The sequence below is a fragment of the Hippopotamus amphibius genome, chromosome 12, assembly GCF_030028045.1.
Source record: "Hippopotamus amphibius kiboko isolate mHipAmp2 chromosome 12, mHipAmp2.hap2, whole genome shotgun sequence".
NCBI lineage: Eukaryota > Metazoa > Chordata > Mammalia > Artiodactyla > Hippopotamidae > Hippopotamus > Hippopotamus amphibius.
The window spans coordinates 67,471,754-67,495,947 of NC_080197.1; the positions used below are offsets into that span (position 1 = coordinate 67,471,754).

Genomic DNA, 24,194 nt, shown 5'->3' on the forward strand with positions numbered 1-24,194 from the left:
AAAAGGTAATGGAAATCATTGATACCAGAATGGGTTCATTTTTTAAAAGGTCTTGTTTAAAGAGTTATTTGAACTGGTAGGTTTAGGAACGCTAGAAACAGTGAATTTTCATTTCAGCAGAGCATCTAGAAAACCTTTCACGAAATCCTTCGTGGTTATAGTATGGTTCCATGAACTAAAGTGCTTGAACTTGAAAAATATTGGTTCATAAATGATTGTTATCTCAGCGATTATTTTTGGTGGTGGGCTGCAAGGCTCTTTTCTAAGCCTGTTTTATGTAACTTTTTTTTTTTTAAGACAAGTAGAAACAAGGAAGGCATGTTCATTAAATTTATAGATGTTATAAATTAAAAGTGATCACTTTTAACAAGAGTAATATTTTCAAATCTGAAATTATGTCTTAAAGCAAACAAGATGAAATTTAATAAGGATTAAATGTAAAAATTAGGTTTAAACATAAAATTACGGAAGTGTAGACTATGTAAGGTGAAAGATATGGTTTAATTGTAGTCTACATGAAATTGACTTGGATGTTTTTTTATCTGGCTCTCTGTAATATGCTTGCTAAAAATCCTAACGCAGGTTTGGGATGCATTATTGTCAGAGTATGCTTGGATCAAAAGGGCTGCTGATTCCTATGTGACTTGGTTCTCAGCCCACTGTATTTGATGTTGTATTCTCTTCTGAGTGCACAATTTAAGGAGAAAAGTGAAAAATCAAAGCACATTCAAAGCAGGGTATGGAGTGTGGTTATGAGAGCTCACCATTCCATCTGAAGAACAGTGAAAGGATCTAGAGCTTTTGAAGAAAATGAAAATATGAGAAGATCTGGTAGTTACTAAATAATTGGTTCAAATATTTCAAGGCTTGCAATGTCTATAAGAAATGAGATTAATTTTGTGTTGTTCTTAGGGGCAGAACCAGCACCAGTGGTGTCAGTTAAGGGAAGTTGATTTGATGTTCAGAAAGCAAATGACACAGACTTCAGATTTAAGCAACCTTGGATTTTAATTCTAGCATCAGCACTGGCTTTGGCAAAAGGAATGAAACTTCTGAGCTTCATCTTCCTGCTAAATAGGTACAACAAGGCCCATCTTATTTTTAGGATTAGAAATAATATATAAGAATTGTTTAGTTCCTGGCATAGGTGCTCAATGAAAAATTATAATTATACATAATATTGATAAAAATAGAGGTTTCCAACAATGGAAAAATTTAAGTGGTTGATAGTGTAGGGGAAATACTTAAGATAGGGAACTGGACTTAAGGTCTCCTCAAACTTTTAGGATAATGGTTTTATTTCCCATCTTGGTCTGAAATCTCTCTCTTGACTGCACTTCTCCCTTGCTTCACAAAACAAGCAGGTCCAATCTATTTTAAGTCTTTCGTTGATTTCTGGGAGTCAAGTGACCTTAAAGAAGTTAGAAAGGAGCGGGTCACAGCTATGACAAACGTGGAGTTTCAAGAAGAAGCAAATGCAATGTCACAGATGGAAGGACTTCTTATTTAGTGGCTCTGGGGGTTACTGAGGGGAGGAGTAGGTTGTGAGGTTTGGTTAGACCGTGAGGGGCGTTATATGAAAGAAGCGTCCACTACTTCAAACCACATCAAGCTCTTGGCAAGAGCTACAACAAAAATAGGATCCAAGGCAGGCATGCGAGGCGGGTCTGGGCTTGCTGCTTGCAGCTAAGGACCGGCAGTTTGCAGACTCCCAAGGACCGAATGGAGGCCCTTGGGTGCCACCAGTTTACAGCATGAGTTAAGGAGATAAGATTTAAAAAAAAAAAAAAAAAAAAGGAAGCGACAAAAGGGGAAAAATAGGTGGGAGGGTCCGGGTGGAAGACCAAGGCTGGAGGGTCTTTGGGTGTGGCAGGTTTACTGCCCGCAGGTTAGTGGCCACCAATTGCGCACCAGGACCCGGGGCGCTGTAACTGGAGCGCCCCCTCCGCCCAGAGCATCCACACTTGCCCCGGGGAAACCTCTCTTCGCGCTCTACACCTCTTTCCGCGCCTCCCAGCTGCCAGTCGGTCCTGCTAGGGCACTTCTGGAAACTCGTCGGCGGCTCAGAACATCGGTCCGACTTTGATCGCGGCCTTGATATCTCGGCGCCATGCCCTGCCCTCCCTCCTCCCGCCCCTCTTCCACCCACCCGGCCCCGCCGGCCAGTTCACCGCCGGCGCTGGGGTCGACCAGATACTCTGCGGCTCGGCTGCCGCCAAGACCCGGAGAGCGGAGCGGGCTCCCGGCCGCGCGGCGCGCGCTCGCGGGCTCGCTCCCCGCAGGGGGACTGGGCATGCGCGGCGCGCGGCCGGCTCGGGCGAGCGGCTTGCGGGCGGGCAGCCTCAGACTTCCCCGGCGGCGGCGGCGGCGGGCGAGGCCGGCGCGGAGCTCGCCCCGGAGACCGCTTCTCTTCGCCCGGGCGCCGACGGCGGCTGGGCGGCTCGCGGAGGATTGGGAGGGCGCGGTCCGGGTCGGGGGCTTTCTCGCGGCCGCCTCCCGCCCGGGGTGGGCTCGAGGCGCCTCCGGGGGAAAAGCCGCGGCCCCGAGGGCGGATCCGAGGTAAGAGCCCCTCGGAGAAAGGCGCCCGCCGGGCTCCGGCGGCTCGGACTCTCCCCTCGATTTTCCAAATCCTCCTTTGTGTGCCGGCGTGGAGCGGTGCCAGGCGCCGCGTCCGCCTTCATCCACTTTGACTGCTTTCAACTGGTGTCGGAGCCAGGTGTGCGAGGGCGCTGCCGCCGGGGCGCGTCCGCGCGCGGGTCCCGGGGCGCCCGGAGCCGGTGCCGACCCGCGGCCGCCCGCGCCCGCCGCGCCCGGGGCTCCGGCGGGGTGGGCAGAGAAGAGGCACACCGTCCTTGTCATAGTTCCCGGTAACCTGAGCTTCTGCAGATACACCTGCGCTTCTCTGGTCCGTGGGGCGACTCCAGAACGAGTATTCTTCTCCTGGTTTGTCTTAGACGTGGGGTTTCGAGAGCTACCCTCCCCACCCCCGAATGGAGGGGAGGGGGGTCTTTTCCAATGCACACTGTGCAACCAGGTCCCACCATCGCACACCCCCCTCACATTTCGAGGGAGCTTGTTGTTTGTGCATAGTTGCCACTCTTAATTCCTGGTGACTTTCCTCTTAATTTCCTGGCTCCACTCCGCTCACTCACCATTTTACTTTTTGGGGAGACGGCCCTTCAGGTGTCTTTGTCAGTGGATGCCTTTGGAGTGGATTTTCAAGATCCTGCCCGCTCCTCCTGTGCACTCACTTTCTGCTTTCCTTTCAAGGACTACCTGTATGCAGAATCTTGGCACGGATTTTCCCTCCCTTTGCATTGTTTCTCAGATCCTTCTTTCCCTGTTAGTGCCCGTTGCATCGCTGGACTCTGTTTGAGGGTAGGATGCTGTATTAGATATTAGGATTTGAAATCCGTAGACATCAGGAGCGGGAGAGCATTGAGAACTGGAATCCACCTTTACAAAACATATTTCAATGAAATGTATTCTTGCTTTTCTTTTTAAGGTTTTAGTCCTCGCCTCAGATAATAAAAGGAATAGCTAATGTCTTAAGAGTTCGGGTAAAACTTGGTTTCAGAGGCATGTGACTAGTTTGATTTTGGCTTTATTTTTTTTGGCGGGGGTGGGTGGAGAAGAATTAGGATTCCCAGAAGGCTTCTTTATATACATATAACAAAGTAACTGTGTTATATTGCTGTAACTGTATTGTTTCTAATTTATTTCCACTGAAAGGATACTATTCTACAGCGACTTGGGTTTTGGAAAGTGTGCACTAGTAATTTAGATCATGTGGTCATTGACAATTAAAGTCAGTGCCATCCTTTCTCACCTAGTATAGATTTTCTATTTGGAATTGAAGTTTTCTGAACATATTACTATAGTTCTTAAGTTGCTGGTGTGGAAAATTTTTGGTCATAGGTTCACATTTTTACTTAACCAATTTGAAAAATAACCCACTTTGTAGACTTGCCATGTAAAGGGTAAGGTAGAATGTATCACAAATGTCATAACATTTTATAGAATGCCTTTAGTGCAGAATTCAGAGATTAATACTTTTAAAAATTTCACAAGTCATTCTCTTCACAGCAGAAAAGAAGGAAAGATAACTTGCTTTTAATTCCACTGTTGTGAGATTGACCACTATTCCTAATATTTGACATTCTCTTCATAAACTTTATTTTCTCCCACTTTCCAGTGTCATTGAATATCATTATATAGTAATTTTCAACCTTTTTACTGATACTAGGGGAATACTTTAAGTTGTATTTAGGGTGAAGTTTCTTCAAATGTTTTATTCTTATTTGTTCCCTATTGGGAATCTAATGTCGAATTTTGACTGCTTTGCTTGTTTTTCCTCAAATGTAAAGATTTCATTTTGTTTTTATCTCCAGCTTTTCCTGCTTTCAATATTTTTTTTCTTAATCTATGCTGATGCTTTTTGGATATCAGTCTTTTTTTTTTATGCTGTGGCATAGGCTTCCTACTCTTTGCTTTCAGTGGTTTTATTTGATTCATTTCAATTCCTAATCTTTACCTTTGCTTACATTATGTTACATACACTTTCAGCCACTGCTTTTTATGCTTCTCCAGATGCTTCTGTTTTCTTCATTTACCTACTTTAATTCTGCAGCAGCTCACTTGAACCATTCTCTGTGTAAGAAAATATAGTATCCAGAATAAAAGATGATGGTCTTTCTCAGTGTCTCTCTTTGGATGCTTGAAGTTTTGTTGGATTAATATTTTAGCACAGATTTGACTTATATATAAAATTTAAGTTAGCTTTTTTGAGTTGTATTAAACATATTTGGTAGTTATTTGGGTAATCATAAAACAACAAGTTAATGATAGATTACAAACTTTAGGACATCTGCAGTGGTATGTAAGAGGAAAAAGTGAAATTTCAAAGTACTTCATTTATAGTTCATTCCTGCTGGGAATTACTGCATGAAATTGTTTGCAGCTGTTCATGATTGGAAATATTTTCCTAAGAAAAATTCTGTAACAGAATAGTTGTAAACATTTGAGGTTTAATATATTCATGGAAGGTGTGAAGTTCTTCTATGCCTCACTACAGCCTTTTCAGTGTTTTCTAGATACATTCTTAAAAGGGATTTTAAAAAACATTTTATTTTTTAGATCAGATTTACAGAAAAAGTATAAAGATAGTAAAGTGACTTCTCATATACCCCCATATTCAGTTTCCCTTCTTGTTACCATCCTACACTAGTATTTGTCACAATTAATGACCCAGAATTGGTACATTATTGTTAACTAAAGTTTACACTTTATTTAGATTTCCTTAGTTATTATCTAATGTCCTTTTTCTGTCCCAGGACCTGCCTCCTAGGATGCCACGTTACACTTAGTTGTCGTGTCTCCCTGGGCTTCTCTTTGCTGTGGCAGTTTGTTAGACTTTCCTTGTTTCGGGTGCCTTTCACAGTTTTGAGGAGCACTGGTCAGGTGTTTTGTAGAATGCCCTCTATAGGAATTACTTTAATATTGTTCTCCTGATCAGACTGAGGTTTTGGGTTTTTGAGGGGAAGATCACAGAGGTAAAGTGCTACTTTTATCATATACTATAAAAAGTCCATACTATCCAACATGATTTATCACTCTTGATATTGATCTTGATCACCTGGCTGAGGTAGTATTAGGTTTCTGCACTGAAAAGTTTCTTTTAATGCTGTTTCTTAAGGGAGAGTTATACTTCTTGAGGGTGGAGTATTTATATAAGTTTTTGGGAATTCTTTTACATAGTAGATTTGTCTCTTTTCTGCATTTATTAGTTTACTCTATCAGTCTGAACTCTTGGATATATATTTATACTTTGGGTTATAATCCAGTGCTACTTTATTTTGTTCCTCAAATTGTTTCAGCTTTGGCCATTGGGAGCTCTTTCAGTTTGTTCCTGTCCTCCTTTGACATATCTCCATTAATGTAAGTTTTTTAAAAGATCACTTCCTTACTTTCTTGCATTAAAAGATACTCCAGGATTATCTTGTATATTTCCATTTCCTGCCCCAGCCCTAGAGTCAGCCAGAAAGAATCTGGTTCATCTTCCTGGGAAATGGTGTTAGAAGCCAAGATCTGGGTTCTAGGTAGTCTCATTGCTACTGAGATGTCATTACTTGTAGGCCCTCCCATCAGACAGCAGGGAATACAGATGTGTATACAAACCCCTGTGTGTACTGTTACCTGTATATGTTTCTCTTTGTAACCATGTGTATCTATTTTAAGCTAAATATGAGTTCATATGGTTGTCTCTTCCATTACCACCTATATCATTCTGGATTTCTCCCCTTGCTTATCTGTAAACTCATTCTAATAAGGAGAAGAAACCTGGCTTCCACCATCGGCCATCCATTTACTTATATGTATATAGCAGTATCAAAATTGTTAACTTGTACTCCCTTTACAAAGAGGGGGAAACAGCTTTATCAACTAGAGTACATTGCTTATGTGCAGTTCATTTTATAGATTCTAATTAGTCTTACAGATTCCACTCCTTTTCCTCCTATCCCTTTAGTGAGGCTTTTGCACACATTTATGATACAGGTAGATTCTTTTGTCACAATCTGCATTCCATTTTGTGATCCCCAGACCTCTACATGTTTTTTAAAAAATTTGTATATATTGTTTTACTCTTTTGTCCTGTGAAGTTCTGTTGGTTTTGACAAATGCACAATTTCTTGTATCTATCATTACAGTGTTAAAGTATCATATAGAATAATTTCAACACTTAAAAATCTTCTGTATTTCACATATCACTCCCTTAACCTCCTCCCCCCATCAACCACTGATTTTTTTTTAATGTCTCTATAGTTTTGCATTTTCTGAACATCATATAATTAGCATTATGTAGCTTTCTCTGATTGGCTTCTTTCACTTAGCAGTGTGCATTGAAGTTTCATTCATGTCTTCTTGTGGTTTGATAGCACATTTTCTTTTTATCATGTAATAATATTGGATTGTAAGGCTGTATTACAGGTTGTGTATCTATTCATCTATTGAAGGATATCTTACTTGCTTCTGGTTTTGGCAACTGTGAGTAAAGCTGCTATGCGTATTCACGGGTAAATTTTTATGTGGACATAAGTTTCCAAATCAGTTGGGTAAATACCTAGGAACATGATTGCTGGATCCCATGGTAAGATTCTGGTTAACTTTGTAACATATTGGCAATCTGTTTTCCAGAGTGGCTGTACCATTTTGCATTCCCACCAGTGGTGAATGCAAGCTCCTGCTGCTCCCCATCCTTGTCGACATTTGATATTGTCAGGTTTTTGGACTTTATCTATTGTAATAAGTCTATAGTAATGTCTCATTGCTTTGATTTGTCCCTTCCATAATGACATTTAATGTTAGGCATCTTTTCTTTTTTTCCCCCAGATCTTTATTGGAGTATAATTGCTTTACACTGCTGTGCTAGCTTCTGCTGTACAAAAAAGTGAATCAGCTGTATTTTTACATATATCCCCATATCCCCTCCCTTTTGAGCCTCCCTCCCACCCTCCCTATCCCACCCCTTTAGGTCATCACCAATCATCGAGTTGATCTCCCTGTGTTATGCAGTTGCTTCCCACTAGCCATCTACTTTACATTTGGTAGAGTATATATGTCAAAAGCATCTTTTCATGTGCTATTTTCCACGTGTATAGTTCTTTGGTAAGATGTCTGTTCTGAACTTTTGCCCATTTTTTAGTAGGGTTGTCTGTTTTCCTGTTTTTGAGTTTTAAGAATTCTTTATATATTTTTGGTACAAGGACTTTATCAGATATTTGTTTTGCAAATAAATTTTTCCAGTGTGGCTTGTCTTTTTGTTCTCTTTACAGTGTCTTTACAGAGCAAATGTTTTTACTTTTAATGAAGGCCAACTTATCAATTTCATGTATAAGCTTTTATTGTTGTATTTAAAAACTCATTGCCAAACTCAGGACCACCTAGATTTTATCCTGTTTTCCTGCTCCTAGAAGTTTTATAGTTTTACATTTTACATATATATCTATGACCCATTTTGAGTTAATTTTTGTGAAAAGTGTACAAAAAGGCTTTTCACTTTTTGTGGAAAGGTCTGTGTCTAGATTCATTTTTTTGACCATGGACTTTGAGTTGTACCAGTAGCAAGTAAATGTGATTTTTAAATCAAGTAGATTGTAAATTAGGTTTAGGATGGGAAAGAAAGTGTTTTTATTTGATTTTTTTATGTTTTACAAAATTGCTTAAAAGAAACAGTTGAGAAATGACTTGGAAGCCAAAGTGTAATAGTGCATAGGCTATATGCTGAGATTGATCCCTGGACATTGTATATAATCCATTTTCTCCTTCCTCACTAACTCAGAGATTCTTTGTGGAAAACAGAATTGTTAATGCAGAGTAACATATGTCAGTTATTTTAGATCTAATCATAGACAATTAATAAAGCTCTATTTTTCACACACAAAAAAAGATCTGCAATAAGGGATTTGCAGGGTGTATGCTGAGAATAGGCAGGTGATATACACACCATCCAGAAACTTGAGACTTAACTGGTTTTGAATCTTACCTATGGTACTCCTCTTGCCTTTTTTCAAGAGGCTTTTTTTCAAATACCTTTTCTGTGGGCAACACTTTGTGTTGTAGACATTGGGGCCAGAAGTATTGTTATATTACAGTTAGAACCAGTACCCTTTAGGAAGCATCTAGAGAGATTAGACATCATAAAACTAGCATCTTTGGTGTGGCAGGCATTACATAATTCTCTCTTTTAAGTCTTAAAAGAGCTCTTTAAGGTAGGTCTCCATATTTCCATATTACATGTAAGAAATAGGCTTAGAAAGATAAAGTGACTTGTCTGTGGTCCACATGGGGAGAGAGGGACAGAGTCCGGATGGAAATCCTGATCTTTCTGACTCCAAAACCCATGTTTATTTTGCTTTGCTATGCTATCTCTAGTAAATGAAAAAGTGCTGGGATAGTATTAATGTCTTTGATTTTATTCATTTCTTTAACACTGTATACTACTTAAATGACTACTGATCTAATTGGGAATGGCTCGAAAGATTGTATTTTTGAGATCCATGGAGATTCTTTTAACTTTTTTTTTTCTTCTGTTGACTGATCTACATCCCACTGACCCAGAGGTATGAGGTATTAGCGCATGTTTATAAAGAATGGGGTTCCTTTAAAGAGAGGAAGTTGTGGGGGATTAGAAAAAAATACAGCAAGCAATGGTAACATTAGCTAATTGTTCATCCCTTTGCCTTTCTGAATTATAAGTTTCTTGAGGGCAGGGGACTGAGTCTCAATGATCTTTAAGCACAGCACATCACATGTGCTACACACTCACAAAACATTTGTTGGAAGAAATCAGCACTATCAGACTTTACAGAAGTACGAGGGTGAGTCAAAAATTATCCGCTCTCTGGCTGTTGAATTTATTTTAATTAACTTTTAGAAAAGACAAATACATCATTTTTTGACATAATCTCCTTGCTTTTCAATACACTTCATCCATCTGTCAACAAGCTTTTGTATTCCTGAGCCACGAATGCACTGCTGTCTTCACTTCATCAGAAGTGAATCCGGCTCCTTCTTAATGGCTAACACTTGTGCAACCTTCCTTGAACTTCTCTATCCATTCATACACACTCCTTTGCGACAAAACACTTTCTCCGTACTACGCACAAAGTCTTCAGTAAATAATGGTACCAGGTACACCCTGAGATCCCAAAAAACGAATCACTGCACGCTGCTCTTCTTTCGTGCAAATGACAAGTAGGGCATCCGCTTTTGCTCGCACTGCAGTTACAAATAAACTGATATAGCATGTTCACACCTGCACAGCGGTGACTGGGGAGACAGGAGCCTTGAATGGAAAGCGCTGATAAGACAGTGTGCCCAACAAAATTTTTTTTTAATGAATTTATTTATTTATTTATTTTATTGGCTGTGTTGGGTCTTTTTTGCTGTGCGCGGGCTTTCTTTTTAGTTGCCGTGAGTGGGGGCTACTCTTCGTTGTGGAGTGTGGGCTCCTCATTGCTGTGGCTTCTCTTGTTGTAGAGCACAGGCTCTAGGCGCATGGGCTTCAGTAGTTGCAGCACATGGGCTCAACAGTTGTGGCTCACGGGCTCTAAAGCACAGGCTCAATAGTTGTAGTGCACGGGCTTAGTTGCTCTGCAGCATGTGGGATCTTCCTGGAGCAAGGATTGAACCCGTGTCCCCTGCACTGGCAGGTGGATTCTCAACCACTGCGCCACCTAGGAAGCCCACCAACAGAAGTTTTAACATAACCGGAGTGAGGATAATTTTTGACTCACCCTCGTATGTTTAGAATGTTTAGAAGAGGATGAATTTTTCTTCATGGAGGATGTTGAATGTAATTACATTTCATTTTCATTCATTCATCATTTATTGAGAGTTTGTTGAGTATCTGTTCTGTGCCGGACAGTGGAAACACAGAGACGAATAAGACAGGATCTCTCCCTTCTGTCATCAGGGAACCGAGAGAACGGGGGCAGCCAGACAACCATTTCAGTAGAGTGTGGAGCTAAATGGAGAATGTATTAAACAAACAAGCAAGCAATGGACTTTGAAATCAGAGAGACCTTATCTGGCTTAGTTTTCTTATCTAAGAAGTGGAAACAATAGTAGCACCTACTAGACACAGTTGTTGGGAGTAGGTTAAGTGAAAAAGAGAAAAAACTGTGCACATTTATATCTATATCTCAGTACATAGGAGAAGGGAGAGGCTCACTGTGGTTGAGGGAGTGAGAAAAGTCTTTACTGGGGATGTGACACCTGACTGTTATAGGATACATTTTTGAGGTCAAGAATCAGAGTATGAGGCGGACTCCAGGGCATTCCAGGCAGAACGATGAATACATGTGACATGAGCAGAGTGGGTGGGCATGATGGGAGTGGTGGGGAATTCTGCATGTTCTCACAGACGGAGCCTCCAGGATTATTAGAAAGAACTGAATAACCAGTTATTTTTCATTTTTATAAGTAACAATACAATAGAGTAGTCATTACATTGGAGTAGGAGGGAATAAAGGTACCAGACCTGTTTTAAGAATTGCATGGATCGCTTCTGGTAATCATGTGACTTTCTGAATGTAGTCTTTTATGTAGCAGATAAATTCTTCTGTTCTTTTTCAGTCCTGTGACACTCAAGTGATTTTATTAAGAAAGAGCACTTGTGTATTTGGGTGAAATCAGAAGTCCTGTCTCAAACCATTTTTTAAAAAATTGAAGTATAGTTGATTTACAGTGTTGTGTTAGTTGCTGGTGTACAGCAAAATGATTCAGTTATATATACAAATATATGTGTGTGTGTGTGTGTGTATATATATATGTATGTAGGTATATATACTTTTCCATTATGGTTTATTAAGCCATTCTTATATTTAGTAGCATAGCAACATAAGAATCTAATATCCCACCAAGGTGGGATCTAGTCCTGTTTGAACAGTTTCTTAACAGAACCTGAAACATAATACTTAGGAACATGCTAAAATAATTTGTTAAGTGAATGAATTATTTACTTGATAAGAGGTCAGAGTTCTGTAGTTGAAAAATTGTGTATTTAATATTAGGAGGAAAAAAGGGAAAAAATGAAGATCAATAGAAGGAAGAGAAGTTTATATTTAAGTAGAGGGAAAAAGATATTTTCAAAGTCCTTTATTGAAGACTGTTGATGTGAATTTCATTTTATTTAGAAAATCCTTTATTAGCACCATTAGAGAATTACTTGCTCGATCACCATTAAAATATTATCCTTTATCCTAGAAATACGTGCATATTATTGATGTATTTATTGGTTTAATGCAATAATAGATTATTTCCAGTATCTGAAATATAACGTTTGTGATCATTAAACACTCGAATTTTTCCTGCAGATTCTAATATTTATGTCTTGTAACATTGTAATTGTTTCTAATATTTTTGATTAGAAAATAAATGTTTAAAAAAATATAAGCAGTAAAACAAATCCATAAAGAAAAATATGGATGAAATTTGTCACTTTTGAGAAGACATTGAACACAATTTAATTTTCTACAATAATTTTGACATTTGAAGTTAATGGTAATCTTAGACATGAACATATAATAAGATGGTTTTAAGTATGTTGACTTTTAAATTTGAAGAAAGATGTACTTTAGTGAAAGAGAAGATACATTGAACTTTCATATGTGGAAGAAAATAGAACATTATTATAGCTATATAGATTTTTTTCCCCAAATAAGCATGCTAATCTTGTTTGTGTGTGTGTGTGTGTATGTAATCTCCAATTTCTCTTTTAAAAACTTTAACTGTTTTATGAACAACTGTATATTGGGATTTAGAAATATTGCTCTTTAATTCAGAAATATTGATTTAGAAACCCTATCTTTAGGTAAATTTGTCTTTATTATTTTAGTGTGTTTCCATTATCAGAACTTCTGAGGTAAAGTCTGATTTAGTTTCTGTACTACAAGCTAAATTATATATTTTTTACATCTCAGAATCTTTTTACTCAAGAGAGAACATTAATTTTGTTGGTAGTTCTTTCATTTAGCTCTTTTGTGGGGCCTTGCTCAACTCTGAATAATTTAAAAGCAATGGAATTCTTTCTGTGATAAAAATCTAGTCATGGGGCCAAATCTTGTAGCTTTATTCACATGAAACTCATGCCTGTAAAGGTGTGGAATGAATATGTATGCCTGAAGGATGTATATTAAAGAAGGTGTTTTTAATTATTGAGGAAAATAGCGCTCTAAAGATTTCAATGTGCATGAATTCACAGATTGGCTTACAATCTTATCTCTTCTGTTTTTAAGTGAATGATCCATTAGAGCCAACTCCGAACAATAACGTGTAAAGAGTAATATGATACATTTATAACTTCATTTACATTTAGGAATAATTAGTTCTCTACTTTTTTTTTTTTTTGTATTTTAGTGTATTTGCTATCTTTGTAGAATTATAGGACAAATTAAGGGTTTAAAGTACCATCTCTTCTTTTTCTGTTGTTTTACTTTTTCGTATATTTCTTATCCAAATGACTGAAACAATAGTTTCAGCACCATTTATCAAAACATCTATGCACTTGACCGTATTTCACATTTTTCAACTTAATCTTAGGACTTTCTGTGGTCTCATGAAGGAAATAGTCTCATAAAAATCTCGAAGCAGATAAATGACCATGTGGCTTTTCCCCTGACACCCCTTCTCCATCCTGCTTCCCTCCTGCCTGTGTTACCCCATCCTCCAGCCCCACTGTCCGACAGCTTTTTTCAGCACCCAAATGACGTTAGCTGAAAAATGTATCTTTCATAACTTTCCTATCTTTCCAGTTACTGTTCAAACTCTTTCTCACTGCCTGGTGAGATCTCAGCCGTGGAGAGTGAAATCTGAATAAAGGAGACATTCATGGTGGTTATGACAGTGAAGGTTACGTTTAGGCTGCTGGAGAGTTTGAAACAAAGGAGTGATTGAAGCCCTCATCACCTTCATCTTATTTGGGTAGTAAGTAAATTATTTTGGAAGTAGTAAAGTCTCATTATGAAGATAATGAGATCTTGTCCAGACTAAATACATTCACAGTGACTGACTTCAGCTGGAATGCATCTTAACACCATTCAGTTTTTGTACAAATTAGGAAAGATCCACCATGTTTTTGTGTGTGTATTAGAATATATGCTAGTGACTTTTTTTTTTTTAACTTTTTGTTTTGTAGGAGCCCCTTAACACTGTAGGGAATTTTAGAATTTGAGTTCAAATATTTGTCAAGTAAATTTGTATAATATAAAAAAATTTTTGTATTGAATAGTCCATGGTCTTCTAAAGGGTCTTCAAATAGGAATAAAAGTTTCCTCATCTTGGGACTTCCCTGGTGGCCCAGTGGTTAAGACTCTGCGCTTCCACCCCAGGGGGCATGGGTTGGATCCCTGGTCAGGGAACTAAGATCCCACATGGCCAGAAAAAAAAAAAAAGAGTTTCCTTATCTTGCCTCCAAAAGCCTCCCCTCCCACACCTTACCTATCACTGTTACCTAGAGTTATTTCCATTTTCTCTCTCTGCCAGGCAGCTGGCATATTTGAAGTATGATTTTGTGAGCTGTCACTGTACTTACAGAGTAGAAGGCCTGAGAATAGATAATTTAGCCCAATGGCTACCAATTATATTTTGTGTTATGTTTATGGTTTTCAAAGGCATTTATATGATTAACTTAAAAGATTCCAAAGTAAAGGATTAAGTGGTAAAAATGATTGGAAAAACTAGTGGTGGTAGAATCTGATAGATAGTAGAAATAATTTGGCAGTAGCAAAAGTAGAAACATTAAAATTTCTCAAGAACCTGTGGGCTGCTTTTACCACCACTGTGCTGTTTATGAACTACATATGGGGAACTTTGATTATATATACTGTAAAGAACAATGTACTGTTTGTTCAAAGTATATATTAAATATTTATTCAATAAATAAACATAAAATAAAATAAGGTTGGGTTCTGGACTGTTCCTGTTCTTGCACGATTTAACAGCCAGATCTTTCTGGCTAACACTGATTTTATTGGGCTAATGTGGACATTCATTGGATTTTGGATATTAGGTGTAACAAATGTTTGCTATCCATAGAGGTGGATTTAGTTCTGTGATCCTGAGAGAGTGGATATAAATTTGGGGCAAAGCTTTTAAGATGAGGTAGGTGATCTAAACCTGCTAGGTTTTTCTCTCTTCTGAAGGAGGACAGAAGTGTGTAGATTTTTGCAAGGAGCTGATTTGAGAACTTGGCTTAATTTTAAAGGCAAAAGACACTAATTCAGTTTTGTTTTTGTTTTTTGTTTTTTTTTGAAAGAACTTTGAAAGCTTCTAGCTGTGATCACCTGAGCTTCCTATTTCCCCCTTACTCTTACTAAGTTTTTGTTACTGCTGTCAGCCATAGCAATCACTGGGAAAGCCTTCTTTCTGGCTTTACTGGGATAAAAAATTTCCTTTAAAAGGAAAGTTATAGAAGATGGGTGTGTACACAAATGCATATTGCATACAATAAAGTACGTGCTGAAAGGTCTTTTTGTATGTGAGGATGAGTTTTGTTGGTTGTTGTGGTGATGTTGTTTGATTCATTTCAGTTTTTGCCAGTGATCTTTTTGTGATATGCATATATGAGATAGTTAAGTGAGATTAAAGATTTGGCTAAACCATTAGCAGGCACACTGGCTTAATTTAACCCAATCTAGTTTCTTGATCTAATAGTTCTGGACATATTCAGCTTTATTTAATAGAAAATAATTTTGTTTCATTTAGTGAAACTTATCTGCCAATAAAGAAGTATTAAATAAATGCCCGTATTACTAAATAATAATAATTACTGTAATTAACAAGACAGGCAAGCTTGCTGTCCTTAGCGAGTACACAGTGTGAGAAACCTAGATTAGAAGAAGCATAAAAAACTTAAAAGAAGCATCAGATTCTAGGTAAATGGTCAAAAATGTGGAAAATAAAGAATAACCTTTCTGGCTTCTTCCTCCCTCCCTTCCTTCTTCTCTTTCTTTTTCCTTCCCTCTTTGTCATTTCTAAGAGAGTGAAGATATTCACATTTTGTATTATATTTTTCAACACATCCTGATATTGTGGATTTATAAAATAACTTCATTTCCAAATTACGTATGATTTTACAATCATCCCACAAAAGAACATTTGTTATTGTGAACAGCTTTGGGAAAAATGAGGGTATACCAGTACTCCCTTTTAAAGATTTTTCAACTGTTAAGGTCAGCTTAAGATCAGAATAGACAAGTATGGTTTGTATTAATTTTATAGACACTACTCAGTATTTTTTTTCTTGGAAACATTTAGGAATGAAGAAGCCATTATTCATAAAATGAAGTCATACTAAAGACCTCAAGCTGGTTGTAAAGTGAACTTTAGAGATGGGGAAATATGTCTTATCGTGAATTTGGAATGTGGGTAACTTTAAGACTGTCATCTGAAGCAACACTGCCTTTGCATTTGACTGGCAAGAAAGAAAGATGGGGACTCCTCCGCCTCTAGTGGATCCCAGCACTTCCTAATACACCTCTCAAATTACACACGCTGAAATGATCCCCAGGATGTGTTTGGCTCATGTGTTTCTCGTTAGCTACTATGAATGAAAGATTCATAACTATCTATTTCAAAAAACGTCTTTATTTGCATTACAAGGAGCTTCCTTGGAACGGGGTCAAGAATTGTTTTTAAATTGTAAGTCAGCATGTATGGGTTGAGCCATGATTGACACTGGACCTTTAAAAAAATAATTTCTGTGCACAAAGAAGGTTCTGAATAAATATTTATCAGACCATCGATTACTGTGTTGACTGTAGAAGGATAAGAGTGCCTGAGTTTTCCCGCATTCTTAGTGATTTGGATCAAATGTTTTTGTAGCTATTAGAGAAAGCCCTGCTAACCTTTCCCTTATCTTGCTTACCGGGTGGTATATGACAAGATCACAGGGAGCAGTAGGACGTCATACAAACTTGCCAGACAGATACAGTCCCTGTGGCAACCTTGTGACCTGATTTTCCAAGTCTTGTCTACCGAACTGGAGAGTTATAGCTGTGTGCTGTTAGCTTAAAGAACTCTTGGCTTGTATACAAGTTGGGTGGTTGGGGAAAGAAGGAAGGAGGAGTGAATATATAAATCCATCTCTGCAGTTTTGCCAAATCTGTAATATAGAAGCACTTTTGTCCTAAAAGGAAACTTAAATCATTATTTCCTCATTCTGGCCATTCCTCCTTATATGTTAACAAATCACTACCAAACAGATCATTACCACAGGAGCTTATTTTTTTTTAATTGATGACATACTAGAAGTTAGTTATTTTTTAATTTGTTTTCATAAAGGAAAAGGTAAAATGTGAATGTATTGGTTAGAGGTGGTGGAATCATTTCCATGCTTTTCTTTTGTAGTAAATTAGTTTGTGCATTTCTGGTAGCAATTCCTCAGCTATCCAAATAAAATGAGACTGTTTTTCTCTTATTAGACAAATATTTATGAATACATGAAGTTGATTATGTGATATTAAAGTCACATAAGATTTCCAGCCTTTGTTATACATTTTATAAGTTGATACTGCGAAAATGAGAATTTTAGATACCAGTATGAGTCAGTTTTGTTTGCTTATACACTGACTGCTTATACCCTGGCCCTCTTGCCTCTATATATGCTCCCTAGATATGGATAGGAACTTCTTTTTCTCACAGTTGAAATATCTTGTATGGAGATTATTTTCTGGAATGATAAAACTGATGCAGACTTACGTCAGCTAGACTTATTTAATATCACTCTGTTTTTTTCTAACAGGTACTTGCACCTAAATGCTTACTTGCTTCTACCATATCATGTCTCTCTTCCCACTCCTAACATTTTCTGACCCCTCTCTAGCATTTCTTGGAGGGGCTAATAAACCCAGTTCTAAAATATTTCGTGCATCTCCCTTTAACAGGTAATTGGTCCCATGCCTGTCTTTAATCCCAAACTGCATTGAGGTACCTCATTCATTTACTTCTTCCTCTGAGGATGATTGAATTTCTTTAACCTCATGACTGTCTTCTAATTTTCAAGTTGATTTAGACTAAATTGTAGTTAGAGAATCATTCATACTCAAAATTAATAACATTGGAATGTAATTTTAATAATTTAGCCCTCTCTATCTTATAAAATGTATTATGGAATCAGTTTAAACTGTTATTCTTCTCTCCTGTGTGTGTCTGAATCAGAGTGTTTATATAGTAAGCTCTTGGAGTTCATGTGTCTCTTGGTGTGCTATTACGCATAGCTAGAAACTATTCTCTTAATGGCCTCTTGCTGCTGCCTTTCTGTCTTGTTCCTAGGTAAGATTCTTGACAAGAAGCTTATACCTGTCATTTCCTCTTCCTTACTTTTCCTACTTTAGGCTGGTGCCTAAGCTCATGTCTCTAGGTTATTTGTAATCTTCTAGAGGCCAAACGAAAAGGAAAACATTTGGTTTTTATCATACTTGGTTTTGCTGTAGCTGTTAGAGGACATGGATTGTGTTTTGTTCACTATTGAATTTTTATCACCTAGAGTTTCTAGTACTCTGTAGATTGTCTCTTTGCTGAATGAATATATGTTTGCAATGATCACTTTTTTTTTTCTTTCTTTCTTTTATTTTTCCCCTAAAGAATGTTCTCTTCCTTTGGCTCCCGTGGTGCTGTTCTTTCCTGGTTTCCTTTGTTATCTATCTGCACTTAGATTTTAATTCACAAGCTCTGCTCCTTGGAGTTTCATAGCTATCTAGAAGTTGTTCCAAACTGGTAATCGTCTCAAGTAAGTTCTAGCATCATCTGTTGGTAGCAGAGAGATCCGGCACTTTTTTGGGGGGTGGGGTGGGGGTGGGGTGGGTGGCAGTGGTTCTCAGTTCATGGTTTTGTTCATAATCTGAATACTCACACGTTGGGAAGTTTTTGAATTTTCTGGGATTCTTTTCTCAGCCTTCATCTAATTTCATATTTCATTATCTTCCAAGGTGACTTCAGACACTCACATTGTTTCAGTTAGAACATTGACTGTCAATTGTTTATCTCCTGTGATTGCTGTTCTCCTGAGCTCTAGCCCTTTAGTTCTGGCTGTACCTGAATGTTTCAGGCCCCTTGGCCTTCACATAGCTGTGCGTACATTGTTGCCTTTTCCCTCACATAGCTCCCTTGCTTCTTTTCCTGTTTCTCTGTTACCCAGATGGTAACATCAGGGGTCCGTGAATCCTTCTGGATTCTTTACTCTGCCTTAACCACTACTCTGTCCAACCTTTAAGTGATCAGTCACCAAATCCTGTTGATTCTTATTGCAAAATGGGTGAGAGGGTGCTCCCTTCTTCCCTACCCTGACTGCTAATCCTATTTCAGTGTTGCTTAAAATTCCTCATTGTTTCCCCATATGTTCATTACAGAGTCCAGTTCCCCCTCGTGTGGCACATGATGAAGGCTCTGTGACACAGCTCCTGCTGTCCTTCCAGGCCTCCGTCTTTGACTGCTGTGCCCCACAAATGCAGGAGCAATCACAGTTCCCGGAATACCCTCAGTTTCACTCTTCCGTGACTTTGCACACACCGTTTCTTCTGCCTGAGTTTCCTCTCTGTTATCCTCATCAGCTTGTCTGTATCATTTTAGATTTGGCTTAAAGATTACTTTCCCAGCAAAAAGTTCTTTCTGTGTGCCCAAGTAGTATCCTCTACTTACTGTAAAGTAGTAATTATGTTGTGTTTTATGGTTTATTTACTTGTTTTTCTCTTCAGCCAATCTGAACACTTCCAGGTAGAGGATATTTCGGAATAATCTTTGTCTTTCTTGTGCCTTAGTACAATGCTGGATGCACAGTGTGTACTCAGCTTTTGTTTTAATACATGTTCAATGAATAAATGCATAAAATGCTTTTTGGTGTTAGTAAGATTCTCTTCTACATGTAAACAAAGTGCAGTGGAAAAACTGAGCAGGTCTAAGTTCTCTTTGACGTACAGAGACAAGATACGATTTCCCTCTACTCATTGCTAAATAGCAGGCTTCAAACTGAGGCAAAGTTCAGTGTGTAATAGGGTTCAATCACAAAGCTGGCCCTGGGCAAGTACAGTGGACCTAAGGCTCACCTTTGGGGTTTTCATCTCTACTGGCCTATACTTGCCTAAGGTTTGAGTGCCTCTCTGTCAAGAGCAAACTGGATCTGGTAAGCCTATAACACTGTGGTATGAATTAAATTGATTACATGATTGGCAGCTTAAAGTAGGACTAAAAGTTTAGGCTTTAGAATTGGTCTATGAGGCTCCGAAAACTCAATGTTGTCTTTTACTACTTCTGTGACCTTGCACAATTTACTTAACATTTTATGTTCAAAATGCACATACTTCCAGAATCAATGTCATAGCTCTTTCGTGAGGATTCATTGATAAAGGCATATACAGCAGTAAAAGCAGCATCTGCTGGGTAGCAAATTCTCCATAAATGTTGGTTATTATTATTCATGATAAGTGGTTGCCTTTCTAAATGATAGAATCTTTTTTTGTTCTTTTTCTTTTTTAACAGCTTTATTGATACATCATTCATGTGTCATACAGTTCACCCATTGACAGTGTACCGTTCGTTGGCTTGTAGTATATTCACAGGTACTTGCAACCATCATCACAATTTTAGGACATTATCGTCACCTCAGTAAGAAACGCCATACCCTTTATTTAACACTGTTCTACCCCCAGTCTCCCTCCTCCTCCAGCACTAAGCAGCCATTAATCTCTCTGCTCCTATAGATTTGCCTCTTCTGAACATTTCATAGGAATGGACTCAGATAACAGGTGGGCTTTTGAGACTGGGTTCTTTCAAGGTTCATCTGTGTTTTAGCATTTGTCAGTACTGGACTCTGTTTGGGGCTGAGTAACGTTCCATCAGGTGGTTGTGCAGCATTTTCTTTGTCCATTCATCGGTTGATTAGTGCTTTCTTTTGGCTGTTGTGAGTGGGGCTGCTACAAACAGTTTTTTTTTTCCTTTGGAAATACATTTTTTAAAAAAATTAATTTATTTTTGGCTGCATTGGGTCTTTGTTGCTGCGCGTGGGCTTTTTCTAGTTTTGGTGAGCAGGGGCTACTCTTTGTTGTGGTGCCCAGACTTCTCATTGCAGTGGCTTCTCTTGTTGCAGAGCACGGGCTCTAGGGGCACGGGCTTCAGTAGTTGTGGCCCGCAGGCTCAGTAGTTGTGGCTCGCGGGCTCTAGAGCACAGGCTTAGTAGTTGTGGTGCACAGGCTTAGTTGCTCTCTGGCATGTGGGATCTTCCCGGACCAGGGATTGAATCTGTGTCCCCTGCATTGGCAGGTGGATTCTTAACCACTGAGCCACCAGAGAAGTCCCTGGAAATACGTTTTTATTTCTTTTGGCTAGATGCCTAGGCATGGAATTGCTGGGTCGTATGGTAACTGTCTGTAATCATCTGAGGAATTGCAGAATATTTTCTGAGGCAGCTTCACCATTTTTCATTCCCGTCATCATGTACAGGCGTCCCAATTTTTGCACATTGACTGGTAGAGTCTTTTCTGTTTTCTTAACAGTGAATTGATTGTGAAATGGAGCAGGATCCTATGGTCCTTCTGCCCTCATGTTCTTACCTGCCTTTTGTGTGTAGAAAAACTTTAGCCAAAGAATAAGTTTAATCGAAGAAGTGAGAAAATACAGAAACAAAGGAAAACAGCTAAATGAGATCAAATAACAGTAGTTTAGTTATTAAATAAAGTCAAGGACCTTTAGTTCCTCCTCAAGGGTTGTAGATAATATTCTGAGCCCTATCCTTTGAGCTGTCTTGTAGAGATTGAACCCCCCACCAGGTGGAAGAAGTTAACTACATGATGCCCAGGCTGTAGCCATGACATAAGCTGCCACAGTTCTGGGAACTGGCCTCACATAAATGGGAACAAACTGACCCTGGAACTGAATATTAACTGTACTGAAAACAATCAAGATGATGCTGATCAGAGCACTGTGTGACCAATTTCAAGATGACTGTCAGAGCTGACTGTGCTGTTTCTATATGTCGCCCCCTCCTTCTGCCTGTAAAAGCTCTTGCCCACTGACTGTCAGTGGGGAGAGTCGGCCTTTGGACATGAGTCGGTCCTCCTTCCCAGTTGCTGGCATTGGAAATAAAGCAAACTTCCCTTTCCAAAAAAAAGAAAGAAAAAGAAAGAAAGAAAGAAAAAGAAAAACTGAGCAGGATTCATTTCTTCACTATTTGACCATTTTACCTGCTTTCTTTCCCAGCATGTTCTGGAGGTGAAATTGTGAGGTAGACAGTTTGTTTACAATATCATTCTATTTCCCTGTTCTTGTTCTTCTTCCATTTATTAAACCGTAGATGCCTCAAGGTTGTCCTCCAGCTGCCTGAGATATGTTGCTGTGACCATCTTTTCTACCCTTGTGAGATTTACAGTTCAAGTTATGTCTGGCTGGAGAGCCTGTAATTTATACACAAAACACTGAGATTGGGCCAGTATGGAAAATTTTAAAACTGAATCTTTTGCTTCTTGCTACCACCCTTCACAACCCTCTTTTCAAAGTAAAGAAGACCTATAATATTTGCCAGTAAGAGATCAGTACCCAATCAAAATGCCTATCTGGAGGTAACTTATTCTGCATCATAATTATTTAAGAAATGTCAATTACTTAAGAAAAAGTAGCCTATGAGGAATCAAAATAGATGATAAAGAATATTAAAGTATTAGATATATAAGAAACTTAGAGATTGTGTAGTCCAGCTATCTTATTTTACTGATGAAGGAAGTGAAACCAAGAGATGTCAAATGATTCGTCCTAAGTCACAGAACTAGTTTATTGCAGAATTAGTCCTAAAATCTAAGCATCCTAAGCCGTTCTGTCATAAGCCTGATGCTCTCTTGATTTGGTCAGGAAGCTGAAAACTGATGTATTCAAAATAGTTATCAGCTATCTTTTTTTTTTTTTTTAAACTAGATATAGTGCTAGGTACTGGGGAAACAGATGGTAATAAGGTGGCCCTCCATGACTGGAACTAAATCATGGAGTGAGGGAAATTAAAAATTATTAAAATTATAGAAATGGTAGTCCATCTACTCCAGTCACAGGTGTAATACTTGGCCTATATTAAAAATCTCTTTATTAAACTTTTAGGACAAACTTGCTTAGCTTTTTAGCCAGTCCCAGAGCAAAAATGAAGAAAGAAAATGGAAGGTAATGATGAAGTTCTAGAAAGGTATGTAAACAATGTGAAGTGGATAAGCTGGGAAGAAAGGGAAATACACACACACACACACACACACACACACACATCATATACTATATACTTTTACATGTTATATCAGGCAAAAGAACCTCACTCATCGCAGACTAAGAAGTGATTATGGGCCTGAGCAGAGCATCAGTGGCTGAGTGTCCCTTGGGCTGCAAAAGAATGACATCATCACGTGGGGCAATGAGAGTTTTCTGTTGTTTCCTCCCCACAGAAGAATACCTATTCCGGCAATCACCCACAGACAGTAGTGTCCTTGTGGAAGTCTGGTAGTCCAGCAGAGAGGTTCCAGCATACCATTTCGAGGAAAAAAAAAACAGAATGAGATTGTATGCACTGAAGAGGGTAACAGGAACACTTTTACTTTACCTACATCACCCTCCGCCAAGGTGGCACAGCTCAGTGCCAACAGGGACCTTCTTGGCCCATCATTTCTTCCCCAGGGGAAAGTGAGAGTGTGTGAGTGAGTGCCCAGCACCCCAAGTGCTCTGTGTGCCTCATCCACACACAACTCCCTACTCCGCCCTGTGGCCAGCTCCCTGTGTGCGCCCTGAAACAACGAGAGTGAACCTTTGCAGAAGTCAGTGAGCACGAGTGGAAAGCCAGCCTGACTCTGCAGACTCGGGAGAGACTACACAACCTTGAGCATTTAGTACTGCCCAAGGGAAAGCAAAGGGGAGGCTCTTGGCACTTGGCCTGGCTTTGCAGGATCCATGGAAGGCATACAGTCTTAAGAATTCCCTTATAAAAGGGAACAAGAAGTGTAAAACAGGCGAATACATGGAAAAGATTTGAGAAAGTCTCAGAATTCCTAACAGGGCACCAGAAGGTTTTCTCTCCTGAAACTAGTAAAGACTGGAGGAGATGACTGCTTTTTCAAATGCAAAGACAGCAATGCAAGGCCCCAAGGAACATGAAAAAAATCAAGGAAAAAGTGACACCACCACAAGAACACAATAATTTTCCAGGAACTAACCCACTCTCCTCCAGCCAAATGGAGCTTTGCAATTTTTTCCCAGTGAAAGAATTCAAAACAGTTGTTTTATGGATGTTCGGGGACCTACAAGAAAACACAGAAAGGCAATTCAGTGAAATTCAAAAAAATCAATATGGGAACAAAATGAGACGTTTAACAGAGACAGAGATCATAAAAAAAGAACCAAATAGAAATTCTGGAGCTGAAGAATGAAATAAAAAAAAAAAAAATGCAGTAGAGGGCATCAGTGTCAGACTGGATCAAGCAGAAGAAAGAATCTGTAAATAGAAGACGGATGATTTCAAATTATCCGGTTGGAGGAGTACAAAGAAAAAAGAACGAAGAAAGCCTTATGCGAACTATGGAATACCATTAGGAGAAACAACCTACATATTATTGAAGTCCCAGAAGGAGAAGACAGGAAAAAAGGGGCAGAAAGCTTATTTAAAGAAATAGTGGCTGAGA

General features: G+C 38.8%; 1 protein-coding gene across 4 annotated transcripts in view; it reads left to right on the top strand.

Moving 5' to 3' along the window:
* The first annotated feature begins 2,285 nt into the window (after positions 1-2,285).
* EPS8 (epidermal growth factor receptor pathway substrate 8) overlaps positions 2,286-24,194 on the top strand; it is a 177,928-nt gene continuing 156,019 nt past the window's right edge. For 2 of the 4 annotated variants that reach the window (XM_057702842.1, XM_057702841.1), the window contains exon 1: positions 2,287-2,559. The gene's annotated coding sequence lies outside the window, so the exon portion shown is untranslated. Of the gene's footprint in view, positions 2,560-24,194 lie in introns of all 4 variants that reach the window. The other 2 variants (XM_057702845.1, XM_057702843.1) reach the window with 2 other exon arrangements.